Source organism: Trichomycterus rosablanca, unplaced genomic scaffold, assembly GCF_030014385.1.
Source record: "Trichomycterus rosablanca isolate fTriRos1 unplaced genomic scaffold, fTriRos1.hap1 scaffold_142, whole genome shotgun sequence".
In the NCBI taxonomy this organism is placed as follows: domain Eukaryota; kingdom Metazoa; phylum Chordata; class Actinopteri; order Siluriformes; family Trichomycteridae; genus Trichomycterus; species Trichomycterus rosablanca.
In genome coordinates, this window is record NW_026946970.1 from 1 (window position 1) to 15,024 (window position 15,024).

At 36.2% G+C, this 15,024-nt stretch overlaps 20 non-coding genes across 20 annotated transcripts; all 20 read right to left on the minus strand.

The window, feature by feature from the left end:
- Nucleotides 1-101: 101 nt before the first annotated feature.
- On the minus strand, nucleotides 102-220 carry LOC134305553 (5S ribosomal RNA). The gene has a single exon (XR_010008627.1). It is a non-coding gene; the product is annotated as a 5S ribosomal RNA (ribosomal RNA).
- A 312-nt stretch (nucleotides 221-532) lies between these two features.
- LOC134305600 (5S ribosomal RNA) lies at nucleotides 533-651 on the minus strand. Its single transcript, XR_010008672.1, has one exon. It is a non-coding gene; the product is annotated as a 5S ribosomal RNA (ribosomal RNA).
- A 375-nt stretch (nucleotides 652-1,026) lies between these two features.
- On the minus strand, nucleotides 1,027-1,145 carry LOC134305565 (5S ribosomal RNA). The gene has a single exon (XR_010008638.1). It is a non-coding gene; the product is annotated as a 5S ribosomal RNA (ribosomal RNA).
- Nucleotides 1,146-1,417: 272 nt separating this feature from the next.
- Nucleotides 1,418-1,536, minus strand: LOC134305602 (5S ribosomal RNA). The gene has a single exon (XR_010008674.1). It is a non-coding gene; the product is annotated as a 5S ribosomal RNA (ribosomal RNA).
- A 443-nt stretch (nucleotides 1,537-1,979) lies between these two features.
- Nucleotides 1,980-2,098, minus strand: LOC134305603 (5S ribosomal RNA). The gene has a single exon (XR_010008675.1). It is a non-coding gene; the product is annotated as a 5S ribosomal RNA (ribosomal RNA).
- Nucleotides 2,099-2,410: 312 nt separating this feature from the next.
- Nucleotides 2,411-2,529, minus strand: LOC134305577 (5S ribosomal RNA). The gene has a single exon (XR_010008650.1). It is a non-coding gene; the product is annotated as a 5S ribosomal RNA (ribosomal RNA).
- Nucleotides 2,530-2,801: 272 nt separating this feature from the next.
- On the minus strand, nucleotides 2,802-2,920 carry LOC134305604 (5S ribosomal RNA). Its single transcript, XR_010008676.1, has one exon. It is a non-coding gene; the product is annotated as a 5S ribosomal RNA (ribosomal RNA).
- A 467-nt stretch (nucleotides 2,921-3,387) lies between these two features.
- LOC134305589 (5S ribosomal RNA) lies at nucleotides 3,388-3,506 on the minus strand. The gene has a single exon (XR_010008662.1). It is a non-coding gene; the product is annotated as a 5S ribosomal RNA (ribosomal RNA).
- A 284-nt stretch (nucleotides 3,507-3,790) lies between these two features.
- LOC134305605 (5S ribosomal RNA) lies at nucleotides 3,791-3,909 on the minus strand. The gene has a single exon (XR_010008677.1). It is a non-coding gene; the product is annotated as a 5S ribosomal RNA (ribosomal RNA).
- Nucleotides 3,910-4,205: 296 nt separating this feature from the next.
- Nucleotides 4,206-4,324, minus strand: LOC134305601 (5S ribosomal RNA). Its single transcript, XR_010008673.1, has one exon. It is a non-coding gene; the product is annotated as a 5S ribosomal RNA (ribosomal RNA).
- A 284-nt stretch (nucleotides 4,325-4,608) lies between these two features.
- LOC134305606 (5S ribosomal RNA) lies at nucleotides 4,609-4,727 on the minus strand. The gene has a single exon (XR_010008678.1). It is a non-coding gene; the product is annotated as a 5S ribosomal RNA (ribosomal RNA).
- A 435-nt stretch (nucleotides 4,728-5,162) lies between these two features.
- On the minus strand, nucleotides 5,163-5,281 carry LOC134305613 (5S ribosomal RNA). The gene has a single exon (XR_010008684.1). It is a non-coding gene; the product is annotated as a 5S ribosomal RNA (ribosomal RNA).
- A 288-nt stretch (nucleotides 5,282-5,569) lies between these two features.
- Nucleotides 5,570-5,688, minus strand: LOC134305608 (5S ribosomal RNA). The gene has a single exon (XR_010008679.1). It is a non-coding gene; the product is annotated as a 5S ribosomal RNA (ribosomal RNA).
- Nucleotides 5,689-11,964: 6,276 nt separating this feature from the next.
- On the minus strand, nucleotides 11,965-12,083 carry LOC134305609 (5S ribosomal RNA). The gene has a single exon (XR_010008680.1). It is a non-coding gene; the product is annotated as a 5S ribosomal RNA (ribosomal RNA).
- A 491-nt stretch (nucleotides 12,084-12,574) lies between these two features.
- On the minus strand, nucleotides 12,575-12,693 carry LOC134305625 (5S ribosomal RNA). Its single transcript, XR_010008695.1, has one exon. It is a non-coding gene; the product is annotated as a 5S ribosomal RNA (ribosomal RNA).
- A 288-nt stretch (nucleotides 12,694-12,981) lies between these two features.
- LOC134305610 (5S ribosomal RNA) lies at nucleotides 12,982-13,100 on the minus strand. The gene has a single exon (XR_010008681.1). It is a non-coding gene; the product is annotated as a 5S ribosomal RNA (ribosomal RNA).
- A 300-nt stretch (nucleotides 13,101-13,400) lies between these two features.
- Nucleotides 13,401-13,519, minus strand: LOC134305636 (5S ribosomal RNA). The gene has a single exon (XR_010008706.1). It is a non-coding gene; the product is annotated as a 5S ribosomal RNA (ribosomal RNA).
- A 296-nt stretch (nucleotides 13,520-13,815) lies between these two features.
- LOC134305611 (5S ribosomal RNA) lies at nucleotides 13,816-13,934 on the minus strand. Its single transcript, XR_010008682.1, has one exon. It is a non-coding gene; the product is annotated as a 5S ribosomal RNA (ribosomal RNA).
- A 475-nt stretch (nucleotides 13,935-14,409) lies between these two features.
- Nucleotides 14,410-14,528, minus strand: LOC134305648 (5S ribosomal RNA). Its single transcript, XR_010008717.1, has one exon. It is a non-coding gene; the product is annotated as a 5S ribosomal RNA (ribosomal RNA).
- A 296-nt stretch (nucleotides 14,529-14,824) lies between these two features.
- On the minus strand, nucleotides 14,825-14,943 carry LOC134305612 (5S ribosomal RNA). The gene has a single exon (XR_010008683.1). It is a non-coding gene; the product is annotated as a 5S ribosomal RNA (ribosomal RNA).
- Nucleotides 14,944-15,024: the final 81 nt, after the last annotated feature.

Consider the following 15,024-nt stretch of genomic DNA (forward strand, 5'->3'; position numbering starts at 1 on the left):
AGATAGATAGATAGATAGATAGATAGATAGATAGATCCTTTATTATGCTAGCTAACTGCTAAATGACACTTCATGAATGGGGCTGAAACTCAAAAATAAAAAGCTTACAGCACTCAGTATTCCCAGGCAGTCTCCCATCTAGGTACTGACTGAGCCCAACCCTGCTTGGCTTCTGAGATCGGACGAGATCAGGCGTTCCCAAGGTGGTTTGGCCGTAAGCGAAAGAAGCTGGATTTAAAGGCCTGTTATAGCTAGTCAGCCAGCTATATAGCTAGTCAGCCAGCTATCTGAGTGCTAGCCAGCTATCTGGGCTGGAATTACATTGGAAGGCCTTTCATAGATTAGATAGATAGATAGATAGATAGATAGATAGATAGATAGATAGATAGATAGATAGATAGATAGATAGATAGATAGATAGATAGATAGATAGATAGATAGATAGATAGATAGATAGATAGATAGATCCTTTATTATGCTAGCTAACTGCTAAATGACACTTCATGAATGGGGCTGAAACTCAAAAATAAAAAGCTTACAGCACTCAGTATTCCCAGGCAGTCTCCCATCTAGGTACTGACTGAGCCCAACCCTGCTTGGCTTCTGAGATCGGACGAGATCAGGCATTCCCAAGGTGGTTTGGCCGTAAGCGAAAGAAGCTGGATTTAAAGGCCTGTTATAGCTAGTCAGCCAGCTATCTGAGTGCTAGCCAGCTATCTGGGCTGGAATTACATTGGAAGGCCTTTCATAGATAGATAGATAGATAGATAGATAGATAGATAGATAGATAGATAGATAGATAGATAGATAGATAGATAGATAGATAGATAGATAGATAGATAGATAGATAGATAGATAGATAGATAGATAGATAGATAGATAGATAGATAGATAGATAGATAGATAGATAGATAGATAGATAGATAGATAGATAGATAGATAGATAGATAGATAGATAGATCCTTTATTATGCTAGCTAACTGCTAAATGACACTTCATGAATGGGGCTGAAACTCAAAAATAAAAAGCTTACAGCACTCAGTATTCCCAGGCAGTCTCCCATCTAGGTACTGACTGAGCCCAACCCTGCTTGGCTTCTGAGATCGGACGAGATCAGGCGTTCCCAAGGTGGTTTGGCCGTAAGCGAAAGAAGCTGGATTTAAAGGCCTGTTATAGCTAGTCAGCCAGCTATCTGAGTGCTAGCCAGCTATCTGGGCTGGAATTACATTGGAAGGCCTTTCATAGATTAGATAGATAGATAGATAGATAGATAGATAGATAGATAGATAGATAGATAGATAGATAGATAGATAGATAGATAGATAGATAGATAGATAGATAGATAGATAGATCCTTTATTATGCTAGCTAACTGCTAAATGACACTTCATGAATGGGGCTGAAACTCAAAAATAAAAAGCTTACAGCACTCAGTATTCCCAGGCAGTCTCCCATCTAGGTACTGACTGAGCCCAACCCTGCTTGGCTTCTGAGATCGGACGAGATCAGGCATTCCCAAGGTGGTTTGGCCGTAAGCGAAAGAAGCTGGATTTAAAGGCCTGTTATAGCTAGTCAGCCAGCTATCTGAGTGCTAGCCAGCTATCTGGGCTGGAATTACATTGGAAGGCCTTTCATAGATAGATAGATAGATAGATAGATAGATAGATAGATAGATAGATAGATAGATAGATAGATAGATAGATAGATAGATAGATAGATAGATAGATAGATAGATAGATAGATAGATAGATAGATAGATAGATAGATAGATAGATAGATAGATAGATAGATAGATAGATAGATAGATAGATAGATAGATAGATAGATAGATAGATAGATAGATAGATAGATAGATAGATAGATAGATAGATAGATAGATAGATAGATAGATAGATAGATAGATAGATAGATAGATCCTTTATTATGCTAGCTAACTGCTAAATGACACTTCATGAATGGGGCTGAAACTCAAAAATAAAAAGCTTACAGCACTCAGTATTCCCAGGCAGTCTCCCATCTAGGTACTGACTGAGCCCAACCCTGCTTGGCTTCTGAGATCGGACGAGATCAGGCATTCCCAAGGTGGTTTGGCCGTAAGCGAAAGAAGCTGGATTTAAAGGCCTGTTATAGCTAGTCAGCCAGCTATCTGAGTGCTAGCCAGCTATCTGGGCTGGAATTACATTGGAAGGCCTTTCATAGATTAGATAGATAGATAGATAGATAGATAGATAGATAGATAGATAGATAGATAGATAGATAGATAGATAGATAGATAGATAGATAGATAGATAGATAGATAGATAGATAGATAGATAGATAGATAGATAGATAGATAGATAGATAGATAGATCCTTTATTATGCTAGCTAACTGCTAAATGACACTTCATGAATGGGAAACTCAAAAATAAAAAGCTTACAGCACTCAGTATTCCCAGGCAGTCTCCCATCTAGGTACTGACTGAGCCCAACCCTGCTTGGCTTCTGAGATCGGACGAGATCAGGCGTTCCCAAGGTGGTTTGGCCGTAAGCGAAAGAAGCTGGATTTAAAGGCCTGTTATAGCTAGTCAGCCAGCTATCTGAGTGCTAGCCAGCTATCTGGGCTGGAATTACATTGGAAGGCCTTTCATAGATTAGATAGATAGATAGATAGATAGATAGATAGATAGATAGATAGATAGATAGATAGATAGATAGATAGATAGATAGATAGATAGATAGATAGATAGATAGATAGATCCTTTATTATGCTAGCTAACTGCTAAATGACACTTCATGAATGGGGCTGAAACTCAAAAATAAAAAGCTTACAGCACTCAGTATTCCCAGGCAGTCTCCCATCTAGGTACTGACTGAGCCCAACCCTGCTTGGCTTCTGAGATCGGACGAGATCAGGCATTCCCAAGGTGGTTTGGCCGTAAGCGAAAGAAGCTGGATTTAAAGGCCTGTTATAGCTAGTCAGCCAGCTATCTGAGTGCTAGCCAGCTATCTGGGCTGGAATTACATTGGAAGGCCTTTCATAGATAGATAGATAGATAGATAGATAGATAGATAGATAGATAGATAGATAGATAGATAGATAGATAGATAGATAGATAGATAGATAGATAGATAGATAGATAGATAGATAGATAGATAGATAGATAGATAGATAGATAGATAGATAGATAGATAGATAGATAGATAGATAGATAGATAGATAGATAGATAGATAGATAGATAGATAGATAGATAGATAGATAGATAGATAGATAGATAGATAGATAGATAGATAGATAGATAGATAGATAGATAGATAGATAGATAGATAGATAGATAGATAGATCCTTTATTATGCTAGCTAACTGCTAAATGACACTTCATGAATGGGGCTGAAACTCAAAAATAAAAAGCTTACAGCACTCAGTATTCCCAGGCAGTCTCCCATCTAGGTACTGACTGAGCCCAACCCTGCTTGGCTTCTGAGATCGGACGAGATCAGGCGTTCCCAAGGTGGTTTGGCCGTAAGCGAAAGAAGCTGGATTTAAAGGCCTGTTATAGCTAGTCAGCCAGCTATCTGAGTGCTAGCCAGCTATCTGGGCTGGAATTACATTGGAAGGCCTTTCATAGATTAGATAGATAGATAGATAGATAGATAGATAGATAGATAGATAGATAGATAGATAGATAGATAGATAGATAGATAGATAGATAGATAGATAGATAGATAGATAGATAGATAGATAGATCCTTTATTATGCTAGCTAACTGCTAAATGACACTTCATGAATGGGGCTGAAACTCAAAAATAAAAAGCTTACAGCACTCAGTATTCCCAGGCAGTCTCCCATCTAGGTACTGACTGAGCCCAACCCTGCTTGGCTTCTGAGATCGGACGAGATCAGGCATTCCCAAGGTGGTTTGGCCGTAAGCGAAAGAAGCTGGATTTAAAGGCCTGTTATAGCTAGTCAGCCAGCTATCTGAGTGCTAGCCAGCTATCTGGGCTGGAATTACATTGGAAGGCCTTTCATAGATTAGATAGATAGATAGATAGATAGATAGATAGATAGATAGATAGATAGATAGATAGATAGATAGATAGATAGATAGATAGATAGATAGATAGATAGATAGATAGATAGATAGATAGATAGATAGATAGATCCTTTATTATGCTAGCTAACTGCTAAATGACACTTCATGAATGGGGCTGAAACTCAAAAATAAAAAGCTTACAGCACTCAGTATTCCCAGGCAGTCTCCCATCTAGGTACTGACTGAGCCCAACCCTGCTTGGCTTCTGAGATCGGACGAGATCAGGCGTTCCCAAGGTGGTTTGGCCGTAAGCGAAAGAAGCTGGATTTAAAGGCCTGTTATAGCTAGTCAGCCAGCTATCTGAGTGCTAGCCAGCTATCTGGGCTGGAATTACATTGGAAGGCCTTTCATAGATTAGATAGATAGATAGATAGATAGATAGATAGATAGATAGATAGATAGATAGATAGATAGATAGATAGATAGATAGATAGATAGATAGATAGATAGATAGATAGATAGATAGATAGATCCTTTATTATGCTAGCTAACTGCTAAATGACACTTCATGAATGGGGCTGAAACTCAAAAATAAAAAGCTTACAGCACTCAGTATTCCCAGGCAGTCTCCCATCTAGGTACTGACTGAGCCCAACCCTGCTTGGCTTCTGAGATCGGACGAGATCAGGCATTCCCAAGGTGGTTTGGCCGTAAGCGAAAGAAGCTGGATTTAAAGGCCTGTTATAGCTAGTCAGCCAGCTATCTGAGTGCTAGCCAGCTATCTGGGCTGGAATTACATTGGAAGGCCTTTCATAGATAGATAGATAGATAGATAGATAGATAGATAGATAGATAGATAGATAGATAGATAGATAGATAGATAGATAGATAGATAGATAGATAGATAGATAGATAGATAGATAGATAGATAGATAGATAGATAGATAGATAGATAGATAGATAGATAGATAGATAGATAGATAGATAGATAGATAGATAGATAGATAGATAGATAGATAGATAGATAGATAGATAGATAGATAGATAGATAGATAGATAGATAGATAGATAGATAGATAGATAGATCCTTTATTATGCTAGCTAACTGCTAAATGACACTTCATGAATGGGGCTGAAACTCAAAAATAAAAAGCTTACAGCACTCAGTATTCCCAGGCAGTCTCCCATCTAGGTACTGACTGAGCCCAACCCTGCTTGGCTTCTGAGATCGGACGAGATCAGGCGTTCCCAAGGTGGTTTGGCCGTAAGCGAAAGAAGCTGGATTTAAAGGCCTGTTATAGCTAGTCAGCCAGCTATCTGAGTGCTAGCCAGCTATCTGGGCTGGAATTACATTGGAAGGCCTTTCATAGATTAGATAGATAGATAGATAGATAGATAGATAGATAGATAGATAGATAGATAGATAGATAGATAGATAGATAGATAGATAGATAGATAGATAGATAGATAGATAGATAGATAGATAGATAGATCCTTTATTATGCTAGCTAACTGCTAAATGACACTTCATGAATGGGGCTGAAACTCAAAAATAAAAAGCTTACAGCACTCAGTATTCCCAGGCAGTCTCCCATCTAGGTACTGACTGAGCCCAACCCTGCTTGGCTTCTGAGATCGGACGAGATCAGGCATTCCCAAGGTGGTTTGGCCGTAAGCGAAAGAAGCTGGATTTAAAGGCCTGTTATAGCTAGTCAGCCAGCTATCTGAGTGCTAGCCAGCTATCTGGGCTGGAATTACATTGGAAGGCCTTTCATAGATTAGATAGATAGATAGATAGATAGATAGATAGATAGATAGATAGATAGATAGATAGATAGATAGATAGATAGATAGATAGATAGATAGATAGATAGATAGATAGATCCTTTATTATGCTAGCTAACTGCTAAATGACACTTCATGAATGGGGCTGAAACTCAAAAATAAAAAGCTTACAGCACTCAGTATTCCCAGGCAGTCTCCCATCTAGGTACTGACTGAGCCCAACCCTGCTTGGCTTCTGAGATCGGACGAGATCAGGCGTTCCCAATTTCTCTTTTTTATTAACTTTTTTTACAAAATATCATTGTTTACAGACAGTTTTTAAAACAAAACACGTTACATAATATACATTTTTAAAAATTTCAGGTACATTTTTATTAAAGTGATCTAAAACACATTTTTAAAAACATGCACATTTCGATAGCTTGATTCTCAGTCCGTTCCAGGTTGGTTCCATAAAAGAGCTTTGTGTTACAAAGAGGTTTTCAAAAGTTTCTATTTCGTTTATCCTTTTAAAATGTTCAAAAAATAAATTAAAAAAATATTCAAATTTTTTTTCAAAAAGTACACACAATTTTATGTGGATGTTATTATATTTTTCTATGTTTCTTCTCGTGTATATTGTGTATTTTGCTATTATTAAAATTGTATTTAAAATTGTTGTATTTTTGCATTTTTGATGGTATCCGAATAAAAAGCTCATTTCCCACTGCCTATTGTCTATTTTTTCTTCTGTCAATTCGCTTATCATTCCCTTTAGTTTATCCATAAAACATTTTATTTCTTTACATTCTAAAAACATGTGTCTAAAATCTTCTGTTTTATTCTCTTTGCATAGTGTACAGTTTGGGTTGTCTTCCAATCCGATTTTGTGTAATTTTTCTCTGTCATATATACAATTGTGTTTAAGATAAAAGTTAAAATTTTCTAGTATTAAAAGTTTGGGACCTTTATATGTTTTCCATATCTCGTTTTCCTCTAGTTCTGGGTATATTTTTCTCCAATGCGCATTTGCTTTGGGTTTTACCCACGCTTTATTGACAAATATGTCATTAAACGTTCTCAAGGAGCAGCTGTTTAGATCGTTTTTTTGATTGCCTACTTTTACTTCGATTTTCATCCTTTCATTTCCTTCTTTGTTTTCTATTCTTTGTAACCATTCTTTGGGTATTGCTTGTTTTAGCGTTTCATATTGTTTTTCGATGATATCTGTGTTTATTGTTTTATCTTTTCCTTCCAAGAAGTCAATTATTGCCTGTGTTGGGAGAAATCCTGGTCTATATTCGTACAAGACGTCTTTAATTTGTTTTATTTCTGCTTCGTACCAATGTTTAAAATACGGTGTCTTTTCTTTAAAACAGATCTGCTTGTTTAAAAAAATGGGTTGCTCTAAAAGATTTTTTCTCCCTTTTATTTTGTATATTATATTCTCCATAAAATCCCCCCACGCTCTAAAAACCTCTTTGTAAAACTCTGGAACGTTTTGAAACATGTTTTCTTTCAATTCCATGCATAAAATATTCTCATTCATTTCCCCTCCAGCACATTTATTTATATAAAAATTAAAAACCCATTTCCATATTTGTTCTTCTTCGTTCAAAAATTTTTTAATTATTTTAACTCTTAGGCTCTGTTTTCTAATAAATAAATCTAAAAGTCCCAACCCTCCTCCTTCTTTTTTCCCAATTATAGTGTCGTAAGCTATTTTAGCCGGTTTTCCGTCCCATAAAAAATTTAAAACTGAGCTTTTAACTCTTTTTAAAACCCACATCGGGATGTTGACGACCCCCGCCGCATACCACATTTTGGATAAAAATAGTGCATTTAAAACTAAAACTTTACCTTTTATATACAAGTTCCTTCTTTTCCACATGTTTAGTTTTCTTTGCATTTTATCTAAAGTTTCTTCCCATATAATATCCGTTATTTTATTTTCATCTTCTCCTATGTTTATTCCTAGAATTTTTATTTTTTCCTTCACCTCTGTAAAAGCTATATTTACTGGTAGTATTTCTGCATCGCTTATCCTCATGTATTGCGTTTTTTCTTTGTTCACAAAAGCTCCCGATCCTTTACAATATTGATTTAACACATGTATCGCCCTGTTTACGCTTTCTGTGTCTTTCAGTATGAGGGTGGTGTCGTCAGCATATTGAAATATTTTTTCCTGATTTTTGTTATTTTCTATATTTATTCCTCTTATTCCACTACTTGCTTTTATTGCTAGACCTAACGGTTCAGCGACCAGTGAGTATAATAATGCTGAGAGTGGACATCCTTGCCGTATGGATCTTGATAACTGAATAAAATCCGTTAGGTACCCGTTCACTTTTATACAGCTATATGAATTCATGTAAAGACATTTTAACCATTTTGTAAAATCATTCCCAAACCCAAACCGTTTTAATGTTTCAAATAAATAATTGTGGTTTACTCTATCAAATGCTTTCTCAAAGTCTATGCTTATTAGATACCCTTTGGTTTTTTGTGTTTTCATATACCATATTGTGTCCCTTATGTTACTAATTGTATCTGAAATGTCTCTATTTAATACGCCATATGCTTGATTGGTTTCTATTATACTAGGCAGTACCGTTTTTAGTCTATTTGCTAGTATCTTTGCTAGTATTTTATAATCTGTATTTAGCATGCTTATTGGCCTATAATTTTTTAAGTCCGTCTTGTCTCCTTTCTTCTTATATATTAATTTAATCAAACCTTTTTTCATCTGTTGCGAGACTTCTCCTATTTTGTGTATTTCATTGAATAATTTAGATAAAATTGGCACTAAAATGTCTTTAAAAGTTTTATAAAATTCTATTGTTAACCCATCTAGACCTGGACTTTTTTTATTTTCCATTCTGTTCATCGCTTCTTCTATCTCTTTTTCCTCAATTTTTTGATCACACATCTTTTTGTCTTCTTCCTGTATTTTTGTTTTGATTTGTGTTAATAAAAATTCTTTTCCTTTTTCATCTATCTCTGTTTTTTTGAATAGGTGTGTATAAAATCTATGTATTTCTTTTAAAATTCCCTCTGTTGTTTTGATCTCTTCTCCATTTTCTGTTTTTAATGCTTTTATTTCGTCTGTTTTTTGCCGTGCTTTCTCTAGCTCAAAAAAATATTTTGTGCATCTCTCCCCTTTTAACATATATTCTGCTTTACTTCTAATCATTGCCCCTTTGTATCTTTCCTCTTCTAATTTTTTTATTTTTTCTTCTAGTTTTAAGATTTCTTTTATGTCTCCTCTTCCGCTTTCTACTTTTTTAAGTTCTTTTTCTAACTTTTCTTTTTTCCAGTTTTCTAGTTGTCTTTTGATTCGTTTGATTTTAGTTCCGTATTTTATTGTATATTTTTTAATATCATATTTTATGTTATCCCACCATACTAGAATTTCTTTATCATATAAAACATCTGTTTTGCTATTTTCGATTATGTTTTTTATTTCTGTTTTAAAAATCTCATCTTTTAGATGATCTGCATTAAAAATCCATACTCCCGGTCCTCTTATCATTTCATTAAAATCTATTTTTATGTTTATAAAATTGTGATCACTAAAATTATATTTTCCATATTCCACTTTTTCTATATATTGCTTCATATTGTTGGGAACTAACACAAAATCTATTCTGCTTTGTTTTCGTTTATCTAGGTACCATTCTTCTCTGGAGTATATTCTTTCTTCTTTATTCTTTTGTCTCCATATGTCTTCTAGACTATGTTTTATCATTAACGCTCTTAACTGTTCTCTTCCTGTATCCGATCTAAACACCATTTGCTCATTTATGTCCAGTTTATTTAAAACCGTATTAAAATCCCCTATTAATATCGTTTCTTTCCATTTTTCCATTAGTAAACTAAGTTTTTTAAAAAAGCTTTCTTTTTCATTAACATTGTTTGGTGCGTGTATTGTACATATGTTGATTTGTCTATCTTTATATTCTGCCGTTATGGCTAAAACTCGTCCCTTTTCATCTGCGTATATTGTCTTGACATTTTCTAAAATATCTTTTTTAATTAAAATAGCTACCCCTCCTCTTTTATTGTCTTGACTATTATGTATAAAAATACCGTTCCATTCTTTACTTAAACTGTTTGCTGTTTTATTGTCCCAGAATGTTTCTTGTATACATACATAATATATCTGTTTTTTCTGTTATATGTAAAAGTCTTTTAAAATTTGTATAATCTGAGAGACCCCTTGTGTTTATCGATGTTATAAAAAGGGTACTCATTAAAAACGGAAAGAATAAAAAAGATAAAATTATTTTGTTCATTGTATTATTCTAATAGTTCTTCAGTTAAAATATCGAACATACCGGTTCTTTCTAACCATTTGTCTTTTGAAGTCTCTCTTCTTTTTCTTTGTTTTTCCAGCGCACCGGCAAGATTTGGTTGAAATTTTACTTTCCTTTTAGTCCCTTCGGCTCCTTTGTTCTGTTGCTTTTTACTTCTCTCCTTTTCTGTATCTTTGTTTTCAGTCTCATTTGTATTGTCCATGTCCATTCTTTCTTCTTCCACCTCTCTTTCCGCGCAGTTGTCTGTCATAGGATCTGTTTGTTGTTCTGTGTCCATTTCTTGTATTTTTTGAGCACTGGTGTACTCATCTTTTCCTTTGTTGTCCTCCTGATTATGTAGTTTCTCCTCTTCTTCTTGCGTTGTCAATCTTTCGTTATTGCTCTCCTCTTCTGTTTTTCTGTGCTGAATGTTGTGTTCTTTTCCTTCCCCGTTCTCTTGTTCTTTTTCTTTCTCTATTTCTTCTTCATCCGTACATGTACAGCTTATTAGGGCATGGTTACAGTCTGGACATTTAATTGCTTTACAGTATTTAGCAAAATGCCCTTGCTCCATACATTCCCGACACACTAGATTTGGACAGTCTTTTATTAGGTGTCCTGTTCCTGCACACAATCTGCATAGTCTTATCTGTCCATCATGTATCACTCTGAAATATTGTAATCCCTCCGCCGTTTCAATTTTTGTGCTGTATGGTAGTGATGTTATTTCTTTGGGGAATTTAACTTTTAAAAACCGAGTCCCATCCGCTATTGTTGTTCCCGGATAAAATCTTCTCCTTATTGGTAGACTTGGTGTTACTCCCCATGCTAAAAGTTTATCTAAAATAATCTTGTCTTCCAAGTATGCCGGTAAATTTAAAAAGGATACAGTCATTTCACTGCAACAAAGTCTTCTTATGTCACATAATCTTCCTTTTATCATTAATCCATCCAGTAGTTTTAGACAATCTTCTTCAGTTTGTAGTGTCGCCTCGAATTCTTTGTTTTGTCTGTATCTGACGGCCAGCAGCTTTCCAAAACCAATCTCTTCGTTTATTGCTTTTATTATTTCGGTTGCCGTAACTTCTTGCAGGTTACTTACATCCACAATTATCGTAGCTTCTTTCTTGTATTCGTACCTTTGCTTTTGTGTGTTACTTCTTTTTTCTTTTTGGTATCCTTTCCTTCCATCGTGCATTTCTCTTGTTTCAAGATCCATTTCCTTTCTTTCGTCGTTAATCTTTTCCGTAGTCGTTTGTTCCTCGCTGTTTTCGTTATTCTTAGGTCCGTCCGCGTTCTGCTTCTTGTTTAAATCAAAGTCCTTCTCTCGTTGTCCATTGTCCGTTCCGAGTTCTTTATCCGTAGAGTAGTCCATTGTGCAAAAAGAGATGTTCTCCCCAAGTCACCAAAGTGCTGGGGAGCTTCCACTGCAGCAAAGTCTGTGTTTGTTTGGCGTATAGAGTTGTTATTAATCCAGATAATAATTGAAGAAAAATACCAAACAATGTGGGAGAGCCTTTCTCCCCCGTCTGCACCTTGTACTTCCTTCTCACTCCGTGGGCGTGGTCAGGCGTTCCCAAGGTGGTTTGGCCGTAAGCGAAAGAAGCTGGATTTAAAGGCCTGTTATAGCTAGTCAGCCAGCTATCTGAGTGCTAGCCAGCTATCTGGGCTGGAATTACATTGGAAGGCCTTTCATAGATTAGATAGATAGATAGATAGATAGATAGATAGATAGATAGATAGATAGATAGATAGATAGATAGATAGATAGATAGATAGATAGATAGATAGATAGATAGATAGATAGATAGATAGATAGATAGATAGATCCTTTATTATGCTAGCTAACTGCTAAATGACACTTCATGAATGGGGCTGAAACTCAAAAATAAAAAGCTTACAGCACTCAGTATTCCCAGGCAGTCTCCCATCTAGGTACTGACTGAGCCCAACCCTGCTTGGCTTCTGAGATCGGACGAGATCAGGCATTCCCAAGGTGGTTTGGCCGTAAGCGAAAGAAGCTGGATTTAAAGGCCTGTTATAGCTAGTCAGCCAGCTATCTGAGTGCTAGCCAGCTATCTGGGCTGGAATTACATTGGAAGGCCTTTCATAGATAGATAGATAGATAGATAGATAGATAGATAGATAGATAGATAGATAGATAGATAGATAGATAGATAGATAGATAGATAGATAGATAGATAGATAGATAGATAGATAGATAGATAGATAGATAGATAGATAGATAGATAGATAGATAGATAGATAGATAGATAGATAGATAGATAGATAGATAGATAGATAGATAGATAGATAGATAGATAGATAGATAGATAGATAGATAGATAGATAGATAGATAGATAGATAGATAGATAGATAGATAGATAGATAGATAGATAGATAGATAGATAGATAGATAGATAGATAGATAGATAGATCCTTTATTATGCTAGCTAACTGCTAAATGACACTTCATGAATGGGGCTGAAACTCAAAAATAAAAAGCTTACAGCACTCAGTATTCCCAGGCAGTCTCCCATCTAGGTACTGACTGAGCCCAACCCTGCTTGGCTTCTGAGATCGGACGAGATCAGGCGTTCCCAAGGTGGTTTGGCCGTAAGCGAAAGAAGCTGGATTTAAAGGCCTGTTATAGCTAGTCAGCCAGCTATCTGAGTGCTAGCCAGCTATCTGGGCTGGAATTACATTGGAAGGCCTTTCATAGATTAGATAGATAGATAGATAGATAGATAGATAGATAGATAGATAGATAGATAGATAGATAGATAGATAGATAGATAGATAGATAGATAGATAGATAGATAGATAGATAGATAGATAGATAGATCCTTTATTATGCTAGCTAACTGCTAAATGACACTTCATGAATGGGGCTGAAACTCAAAAATAAAAAGCTTACAGCACTCAGTATTCCCAGGCAGTCTCCCATCTAGGTACTGACTGAGCCCAACCCTGCTTGGCTTCTGAGATCGGACGAGATCAGGCATTCCCAAGGTGGTTTGGCCGTAAGCGAAAGAAGCTGGATTTAAAGGCCTGTTATAGCTAGTCAGCCAGCTATCTGAGTGCTAGCCAGCTATCTGGGCTGGAATTACATTGGAAGGCCTTTCATAGATTAGATAGATAGATAGATAGATAGATAGATAGATAGATAGATAGATAGATAGATAGATAGATAGATAGATAGATAGATAGATAGATAGATAGATAGATAGATAGATAGATAGATAGATAGATAGATAGATAGATCCTTTATTATGCTAGCTAACTGCTAAATGACACTTCATGAATGGGGCTGAAACTCAAAAATAAAAAGCTTACAGCACTCAGTATTCCCAGGCAGTCTCCCATCTAGGTACTGACTGAGCCCAACCCTGCTTGGCTTCTGAGATCGGACGAGATCAGGCGTTCCCAAGGTGGTTTGGCCGTAAGCGAAAGAAGCTGGATTTAAAGGCCTGTTATAGCTAGTCAGCCAGCTATCTGAGTGCTAGCCAGCTATCTGGGCTGGAATTACATTGGAAGGCCTTTCATAGATTAGATAGATAGATAGATAGATAGATAGATAGATAGATAGATAGATAGATAGATAGATAGATAGATAGATAGATAGATAGATAGATAGATAGATAGATAGATAGATAGATAGATAGATAGATAGATAGATCCTTTATTATGCTAGCTAACTGCTAAATGACACTTCATGAATGGGGCTGAAACTCAAAAATAAAAAGCTTACAGCACTCAGTATTCCCAGGCAGTCTCCCATCTAGGTACTGACTGAGCCCAACCCTGCTTGGCTTCTGAGATCGGACGAGATCAGGCATTCCCAAGGTGGTTTGGCCGTAAGCGAAAGAAGCTGGATTTAAAGGCCTGTTATAGCTAGTCAGCCAGCTATCTGAGTGCTAGCCAGCTATCTGGGCTGGAATTACATTGGAAGGCCTTTCATAGATAGATAGATAGATAGATAGATAGATAGATAGATAGATAGATAGATAGATAGATAGATAGATAGATAGATAGATAGATAGATAGATAGATAGATAGATAGATAGATAGATAGATAGATAGATAGATAGATAGATAGATAGATAGATAGATAGATAGATAGATAGATAGATAGATAGATAGATAGATAGATAGATAGATAGATAGATAGATAGATAGATAGATAGATAGATAGATAGATAGATAGATAGATAGATAGATAGATAGATAGATAGATAGATAGATAGATAGATAGATAGATAGATAGATAGATCCTTTATTATGCTAGCTAACTGCTAAATGACACTTCATGAATGGGGCTGAAACTCAAAAATAAAAAGCTTACAGCACTCAGTATTCCCAGGCAGTCTCCCATCTAGGTACTGACTGAGCCCAACCCTGCTTGGCTTCTGAGATCGGACGAGATCAGGCGTTCCCAAGGTGGTTTGGCCGTAAGCGAAAGAAGCTGGATTTAAAGGCCTGTTATAGCTAGTCAGCCAGCTATCTGAGTGCTAGCCAGCTATCTGGGCTGGAATTACATTGGAAGGCCTTTCATAGATTAGATAGATAGATAGATAGATAGATAGATAGATAGATAGATAGATAGATAGATAGATAGATAGATAGATAGATAGATAGATAGATAGATAGATAGATAGATAGATAGATAGATAGATAGATAGATAGATCCTTTATTATGCTAGCTAACTGCTAAATGACACTTCATGAATGGGGCTGAAACTCAAAAATAAAAAGCTTACAGCACTCAGTATTCCCAGGCAGTCTCCCATCTAGGTACTGACTGAGCCCAACCCTGCTTGGCTTCTGAGATCGGACGAGATCAGGCATTCCCAAGGTGGTTTGGCCGTAAGCGAAAGAAGCTGGATTTAAAGGCCTGTTATAGCTAGTCAGCCAACTATCTGAGTGCTAGCCAGCTATCTGGGCTGGAATTAC